Below are 8069 nucleotides of genomic sequence, written 5' to 3'. Positions count from 1 at the left end.
TTACAACTCTCATTTTAAGTTAGAATTGTTGTCTCAAGACTAAATTATGGTAATATCCCAAAAGGAGACATTACAAGAATTGTACAGGAATGCAAAATGATGAGGAATAAAAATAACCATTAGCAAATATTTTAATTTTCAAAGGGACAAAGAATTGCATCTATATATAGGCCATATGCATATTGTTGGTGAATTTGTCTTTGATATTTGTCATCACCGTAATCTAGCCCACTAGAGGGATTTGGCTTTGAAGAACACAATCACCTTTTGAGTGAACAATCTCCTTAAAGGTGCTCTCAAACATTGCTTTTGCATATTCATCTATTGGGAAGGTTAAGATGAGTAGATTTATTGACGTACATTTTGTTAAAACAATTTGAGTAGAATTATCAATGATTGAACTATACAAAGTTTTGATTGTATATATCTTTGGCAAATTTGTCATATAGAAAGAACTCATTTTTTCTATCATTAATTGTAAAACTAAATACCTCTACGTATCGTATTTGATTTTTAAATATAATTTTTTTATTACAAATGCCAATCGACTTTAATTATTTCAATACATTATAAAATTATATTTAATTAACATAAATAATCCATGCTTATTCCCCTATAATATTTAAAATTCAATAAAAAATACTTTCAAAATATTAACACTAAGCCATCACTCTTTATAGATAATAGCTATTGAATCTCTAGACTGCACCAAATATCTATTATAATATATTTAAGACAATGATGTCTTGGTGCATTTTAAAAATTAGATACATGAGACATTAAAAATTATATTAAAAATATTCATAAATGTAGAAGAAAACCCATAAATAAATTATAATATAAAATATGAGTAGTTTTTTTGAATAGTCAAACATCTAAAATAAAAAATGCGTGTCGTAGTGAAAGTATCGACTTTGCATAGGCAAGCGGCCATACAAAATATGGTAAAATAGATCAGTGAAAGCAGCATTAAAAATTTAATTAAAATTGTGCGGGGGAAACTTTGAAAGCTTCGGCTATGGCTACAATCGCTCTTGAGAAATGTCACCGGCAACCAACAAGAATAAAGTAAACTCTATAAAGTCAAACACTTAAAAAATTGTATGCTAAGAGCACATCAAATCCGCTACCTGCCTGAAATTAATTTAAAAAAAAATATAAAGAAAGCCCAAAACGCAAGGGCTGAGGCGCATAATCTTGTAAAGCGCCTCCTCCAGTCTCGATGACGGGACAATTAAAAATTGTTTTATTCAAATTTAGCTGCGGTTTGCCGATAAAACTTCTGCACTTTAAAATTCCCCAGAGAACGAAGTATAAAGGGAATATGAGACAGATTTTACCAGGGAAGAGAAAAGAGTGCGGAATAAAAAGATGGTCAAGAAATTCAAGCAGCGATGATTCAGGTACCCCTATTATTTTCATTGTGGCGAAATTAGAGTACAGGAGCTCGGAATTGAATTTGTATTTTTATTATTTCCGTAAAGGCAGGGGTTTGCTGCATAATTATCATTTTATTTTGAATGGTTTTGCGAAGGCAGGGTTCTTTGGATAATTAGAATTCTATTTTGAGTGATTTTTAAAAATCAGGGGTTTGCTGGATATTCAGCTTTTTATGTTAAGTGGTTTTGCAAAGGTAGGGGATTGTTGGATAATCAGTATTTTGATTTGAATGATTTAGTAAGGCTGGGATTTTTTTGGATAATTAGCATTATATTTAGAGTGGTTTTTGTAAAGGCAGGGGTTTGAAGGATAATCTGTGTTTCATTTTGAGTCATAAAGGATCAGGGGAAAGGAAGAATCCCAGACCGGATAGAACTGGGAAACAACTCATCCTCCTGCCCTTTCTCACGTGGTTAATTATTTGATCAGGAATAAGTGACATAATTGGAAGACCCTCTAGACGAATATTTTGGGATAAATATTTGATTTAGGTATTTTGAGTCATTTTGCAAAGGAAAGGGTTTTTAAGATTTTTAACATTGTATTGTGAATGACATTGCAAAGGCGGGTTTGCCGATAGTGTTTTATTAGTTCCGGCCAACGCAGGACTATTGCATTCATGCAGTTCAATTGTTCAATTAGTCGAACCAATAAGCATTTGTTTATTTTTTACATATTTATAAAAATATCATTTTTTTGGTTCATATTGAAAATAATGGGTAGAAAATTCAATTTTCTTTGGTGTAAAATAATATATTTATCTATTCAATAACTTTTGGGTCAATGTGTCAAACTCCATCAATGGATCATCTTCGGCCCATACGAGTTTGTAATGATCACTTCGTTTCAAGGGCACCCGTCTCCGAAGGTTTTCCTTTCTAGGACCCTCATTCCAGGCAATCCTAGGCTAATGCTGGCTATCGAAATGGTAGTGGGGAAGGCAGGATAGGAGGAGATGCGAGTGGGGCCCTACTATCTATAGGGGGACACGAAGAGATTCTGGCTAGTGAGGTAGTGGTGAAGGCGTAGGGTTAATGGATGGAACCACGGTCTTGCTAGATCTAGATCCGAATTAAATGCCTAGTTCTGGATAAATCGGTTCAAGGTCTAAACCCCATATGGATAGACTTAGTAAATTACCGAGTCTATCCTTTTTTGCGACCAGTTAGTCACCGATGTCGCTGTACCCACATGCCGATGCCTATCCATGCCACCTCCCAATGTCTAGCCACTGTGCTCCATATACGATATTATGTCCTATCGGCTACTACTGCGAGAAGTCTTTAGTTGATTGATTCCTGAGACGAAGGATCAAGAAAATTGATTTTTTCAAAAAGAAGACTAAAATAATGAGTTTTAATTGTTTGGAAAATATAAATGAATTTCTTCCACTTATTTTTAATATTTAAATACTTATATTTTTTTTTAATATTCCATAGTCAATTGTTTTTTAATGGCTTTTTAGATATCATTTTTATTAGATAAAATAGGTTTTTTAGATATCATTAATATTTTGAGCAATTTAATTTTTAAATTGTTGTGTAGAAAATGATTTTTTGGATTATTTTATGTGTAGAAAATAATTTAACCGATCAAAAGAATAATATATCGCTTGACGAATTACATAAAAAATGTTATTGATTATTTGAGAGTTATCTTACCTATTAATTTTTATTTATTATTAATTAGTGTGACTGATTTTAAGAGCTATCTTATGTATTAAATTTTATTTATTATTAATTAGTGTGTTTGGTACCAGTGTAGTATGCTATATTTAGTGAGAGGATAGTAACAATAACAAAAAGAATCCATATCTCTCTCTCTCTCTCTCTCTCTCTCTCTCTCTCTCTCTCTCTCTCTCTCTCTCTATTTCTCTATTCCTCTCTTCATATCTTATTGTATATCTTTGCTCTTACTCTTTCTCTGACCCTTTCTCACCATCTATATTTGTTTCTCTCCCTCTCCCTCTTTCTCTAAGTCTTTTTTATCTCTTCCTCTCTATTTACCTATTTCCCTCTATCTTCCTCTCTCCCCTCTGTCTCTAAACATGTCTGCCCCTTCTCTCTATTTACCTATTTCCCTCTATCTTATCCCTTCCTAGACCTCTATATCTATATCTATTTGCTTCTCTATCTCTATATCTCCATATTTCTTCTTCCTCCTTTTTACTTTCTAGCCCAAACTAATCACACTATCGGTAAGAACTTGATGCATTGCGTCTCTCATTTTGAATGATTTTGCTAAGGTGGTTGGATAAGTATTTAATTTTTTAAAATAATTTTGCAAGGGCAAGTATTTTTTCGATAATTAGCATTTTATTCCTAGTCATTTTGCAAAGGTATGATCTTGTTTGATAAATATTAACTTATTTCAAAGAATTTTGCAAGACAGTTTAAAAATGTTGTTGTTTAATTAAATAAATATTTATTAATTATTTAATTATTTAATTATTATTTTTTCTATTAATTAAATAAATATTTCAATTTATTTAATTAATTCCTTAGCCTCTTTCTCTATTAAGCCTCTTTCTCTATTAATTAAATAATTTTTTAAATAATTTTATTAATTTATTAATCTTTTCTTTCCTATAATTAAATAAATATTTATTATTTATTTAATTATTGTAATACCACCTTTTCAACTGTTAATTAAATAAATGCTCTTATTTATTTAATTAACTCATTATCATCTTTTTTTAATACTATCCCTTCAACTTGTTCACATGGATTATAATCTAAATTCGTAGCAATGTGGCAGGAGTACCACTTTGTCTTTTCTTCACTTGTCTAGGTTCATTGAACTAAAAAAGTCAATGCACCTCTTAATCTTATCCCTTCATTCAAATTAACCTCTTAATCTTATTCTCTTTCTTCCACCTCTTAATCTTATCTCTCCATCTCACTTTAACCTCTTAATCCTATTCATTCTCCTTTAACCTCTTAGTCATGGTGATTCATCTTTTAACATCTTAATCTAAGACCTTGATTCTCTTGGAGATTTCTATAAAAGAGGCTTTTTCCTTTCACTTGATTTAGTATGTTGAAATTTTCTTAGAGCTTCCATCATTGCTTCCATTATCATTATCATCTTGTTTGCATCATCGATTTTCCACACTCCATTTCTTTATGCCATCTTGTGCTAGTGCTTAATGTTGAGACGAAATATTGTTATCCACAAGGTTTTGAAGGATTGGAGAACAATAGAGTCAAGCTTATCATGTGTGTGAAGGTATAACTTTGTTACTTTGTTTACATGCACTTGATTTCGAGCTCTATTGGTGTTGTTGATTTGTTTTGTAGATTCTAGGCTTGTGGTTGGGCTTTTGATGAGTTTACAATAGGGTTACATTTCATACACATGTTTTGTAGGTAAAGATAATTTATTTAGATCACTCTCACGCGAGACACCGATTTGGTGTATGTGACCTTATAATGCAAGCATTCTACAAGGGAATTGGAAATTAGTTTTATTTTTAGTCTTTTTGCAAAGGTAGGTGTTTGAGGATAATTGGTGAGAGATTATACTTATAGGTAATGGAGTTTTATTTTTAGTCTTTTTGCAAAGGTAGGTATTTGAGGATAATTGGTGAGAGGTTATATTTATAGGTAATGGAAGTTTTTATTTTAAATGATTTTGTAAAAGGTAGGGATATATTTTTGATAGGTAAATCGAGACAAGCGATCTACTCCCGTTTATTTTGATATTTTTTTTTTACAGAGTTTGTGTATGGTTGTTGGCAGTAAATTGTTGACATATGAATAATACTTGGTTATGTTTAGTTAATAATTGGCAATGTAATGTTCCAATTTACATGTTGAAATAAAAGCGATATCTTTCTGCCATAATTGTTTTGTGAATGATATATTTATTATTGTTCATGTACTTGTTATGTTTTGTTTACTTTTGGTAATCTAAGAACCCACATCGGAGGGAGTAAACATTTTGGTGCCATTGTTGATACAAACTCGGAGATCAATATGGCGGTAGTGTTGGTGTTGGAAATAAGCCACACCCGGACCAACGATGGATTGGTCCAAGAGGGCCCAATAGCTCAGTGGTAGAGCACTCCAGCAGTGTATGGAAGGTCCTAGGTTCGAGTCCTAGCTGGTCCATGTCTCAACCTGGTATCAGAGCGAAGTTAAGGAAGATCATACTAAAATTCTGTCACGATCTCATAAACTTTCACCAGGCTCTTACTAAGATCACATTCCCATAATCCTAATGGCAACCGGAGTTAGGTTTGAAGATAGATTACATGGAGCATCAAATTTTGTGTCTTGGAAATTCAAGATCATGCTTGTTTTGAAAGAAAATAAAATTGACTCCCATGTCAAAAGTGAAATTCTTGAACCCTCTAATGATACAGAGAAAATTCAGTGGACCAAGGACAGTGAGAAGGCACGTATAATGGGCTGACCATTTGAACGACAATTACTAGTAACCGAAAGTGATACACGAGGAAGTTATGCAGGTGGAAGTACAAGAAGATCAATTGATGAAAGACTTGGTAGACCCGTGGGAGGTTTTGGTCACCCAGTATGTGGAGAGGGAAGCTCGGGAGAGAGCGGTCATTGAAGGCACAGTGCGTTGCGAACTCACAGTGAGCACTACTGTCTTCAATCTTCTCGGAAGTCTTCCAAGGCTATTGGCACAAAATTTGATCGAACAGCAAGACTAACGGGAGGAAAGCAATCGTGAACGACGTCGGTAGCAAATATTGCAACGGTACGAAGAACGGAACCGTAGGGAAGAGGAAAGGGATACAAGTAGATGCTGGACCCTTGGCAATTAATGACCCTACAATTGAACAAAGATCGATGAGGTACTAGAACCACCCGAGAGGTAGGGGAGGGATCCATACGGAGATCTCTCTGTGTAAGAGAACAAACTGAGCAGAGGCGGCAGTTACAGGAATTTGTTGAAGGCTCGAAGAGTCGGGAAAGAAGTAAGAGTTGGAGTGTAAGTCTAAGTCGTAGCTAGGAGAGGTAGAAATCATGTATGTGGAACTAGTTGGTGGAGGTTGCCAGGAACCTACCACTTCCAGACGTAGTAGAGGAAGATATCACCGACCAAGCCGCACACTTGATGTTGAGTGAAGAATTCGGAATCGAGTCCGAGAACACCCTGTCCAAACGCTCCAAATGTGACGAAGAGGAAGCACGGAACCTTGAAGCCAAGGTTGCTGAAATCTTCGAAACCAACCTGTACCAAATTGAAAATCTGTCCCTGGTGGAGCAATCAAGAATAGGAGGGCTTGAGTTGAGGACTCTGGAAAGAAAAGATAATAGAAACGAGGGTGACCAAGGTGCGGAGGACGCAGAGGGTGGACGTGTAGAGAGATTGCACGTGGCCGAGGGTGCAAGAGAGGCACTAGAACATGGAGAGCAGGATCGTCCAATTTGGTTTGAACGCACACAATACCTACCAGGTGACACACGGTACCTTCCAAGCAAGGACAATGTTGCACAATCAAAATAACATGGAAAGGTAGAAACTTTCAAAGTTCACGGGAGATGGATCAGAGGACCCTATATATCACTGTAAAATAGGTATAATGATATGGGAGGCGAATGGCCTAGATGATCAGGATGACTGGGTGAAGGTAGCCCTCAACAATGTAGTCGAGGATGAGCCAGTTAGCCAAAAACAATGCAAACCAGCAATGAAATCACTTGACAACCTCGCCATTGATCCCATGCTACTCACAGTAGGGGTTGGAAGGAAGCCGACGGTGGTAGAAATGGAAATCATGGGACGGAAGTTGATGAATACCATTGTCAACGGAGGCTCCAGAGTGAATGTATTGCCTGAAGAAACCTGGAAGGGCCTTTACAAGCCAACACTCTGGCCGCCAACCTTCCAACTGGTAGGTGCCGACCAACATGACATCAAACCTATCGGGATGCTCATGGCATAGAAGGTCATTATTGACACTTAGTCCTTCCTCTTGGACTTCGTGGTCATCCCATCGGAAAAGAAGGCATACAACGCCCTCCTTGGAAGGGGTTGGTTGATCGCCACCAAGGCAAGTCATACTTGGAAGAACACACTCTCCATCAAGAGCGAAGAGAGGAAGTACGTCGTTGATTTGAAGAATCAGGCTGTGAGTGAAGAGTTGGCATCCTCCGAATCGGACTTTGACGACTCTCATGACTATGAATGGGGATCAGAGGATGGAAAGAGGAAGATGGAATCCAATGACGAAGGGGTGCTGGAATTGGAAGGTTGCTTGGAGGATGAAACTAGCTAAACGGGCTATTCACTAGTAGATGGAGGACTATGAGGTCTTCCACCTAGGTTGCAACATGTTGGAAATCAGGGAGATCAAGTAGGTTGGTGAAGGTACGGAGAAAGCTGCTTCACCCTGGAGTATGAAGAATACTGGGAGGGAGTGGCATGGGTGGATGACATGCTAGCCCACCGGTTTGAAAGGGACAAAGCAATAAAATATGAGGAATTGGATATAAAGAAAGTGAACCTTGGTGACGATGATAACCCAAAGATTATTCTGGTCGGAGATGATTGGAACCCCGTATTGAAGGCGGTAGCGTTTAAAATTTTCATGGAGTTCAAGGACGTGTTCTCTTGGATGTACAAGGACTTGAAGCAGATCCTTCTAGAACTTTGTG

At 36.2% G+C, this 8069-nt stretch overlaps 1 protein-coding gene across 1 annotated transcript in view; it reads left to right on the top strand.

The window, feature by feature from the left end:
- The first annotated feature begins 1048 nt into the window (after nt 1–1048).
- LOC131033406 (probable cyclic nucleotide-gated ion channel 5) overlaps nt 1049–8069 on the top strand; it is a 295575-nt gene continuing 288554 nt past the window's right edge. The window contains exon 1 of the mRNA XM_057964642.2: nt 1049–1403. The gene's annotated coding sequence lies outside the window, so the exon portion shown is untranslated. The remainder of the gene's footprint in view (nt 1404–8069) is intronic.

Source organism: Cryptomeria japonica, chromosome 7 (assembly GCF_030272615.1).
Source record: "Cryptomeria japonica chromosome 7, Sugi_1.0, whole genome shotgun sequence".
Taxonomy (NCBI): domain Eukaryota; kingdom Viridiplantae; phylum Streptophyta; class Pinopsida; order Cupressales; family Cupressaceae; genus Cryptomeria; species Cryptomeria japonica.
This window is presented reverse-complemented; position numbering and strand designations above follow the sequence as displayed.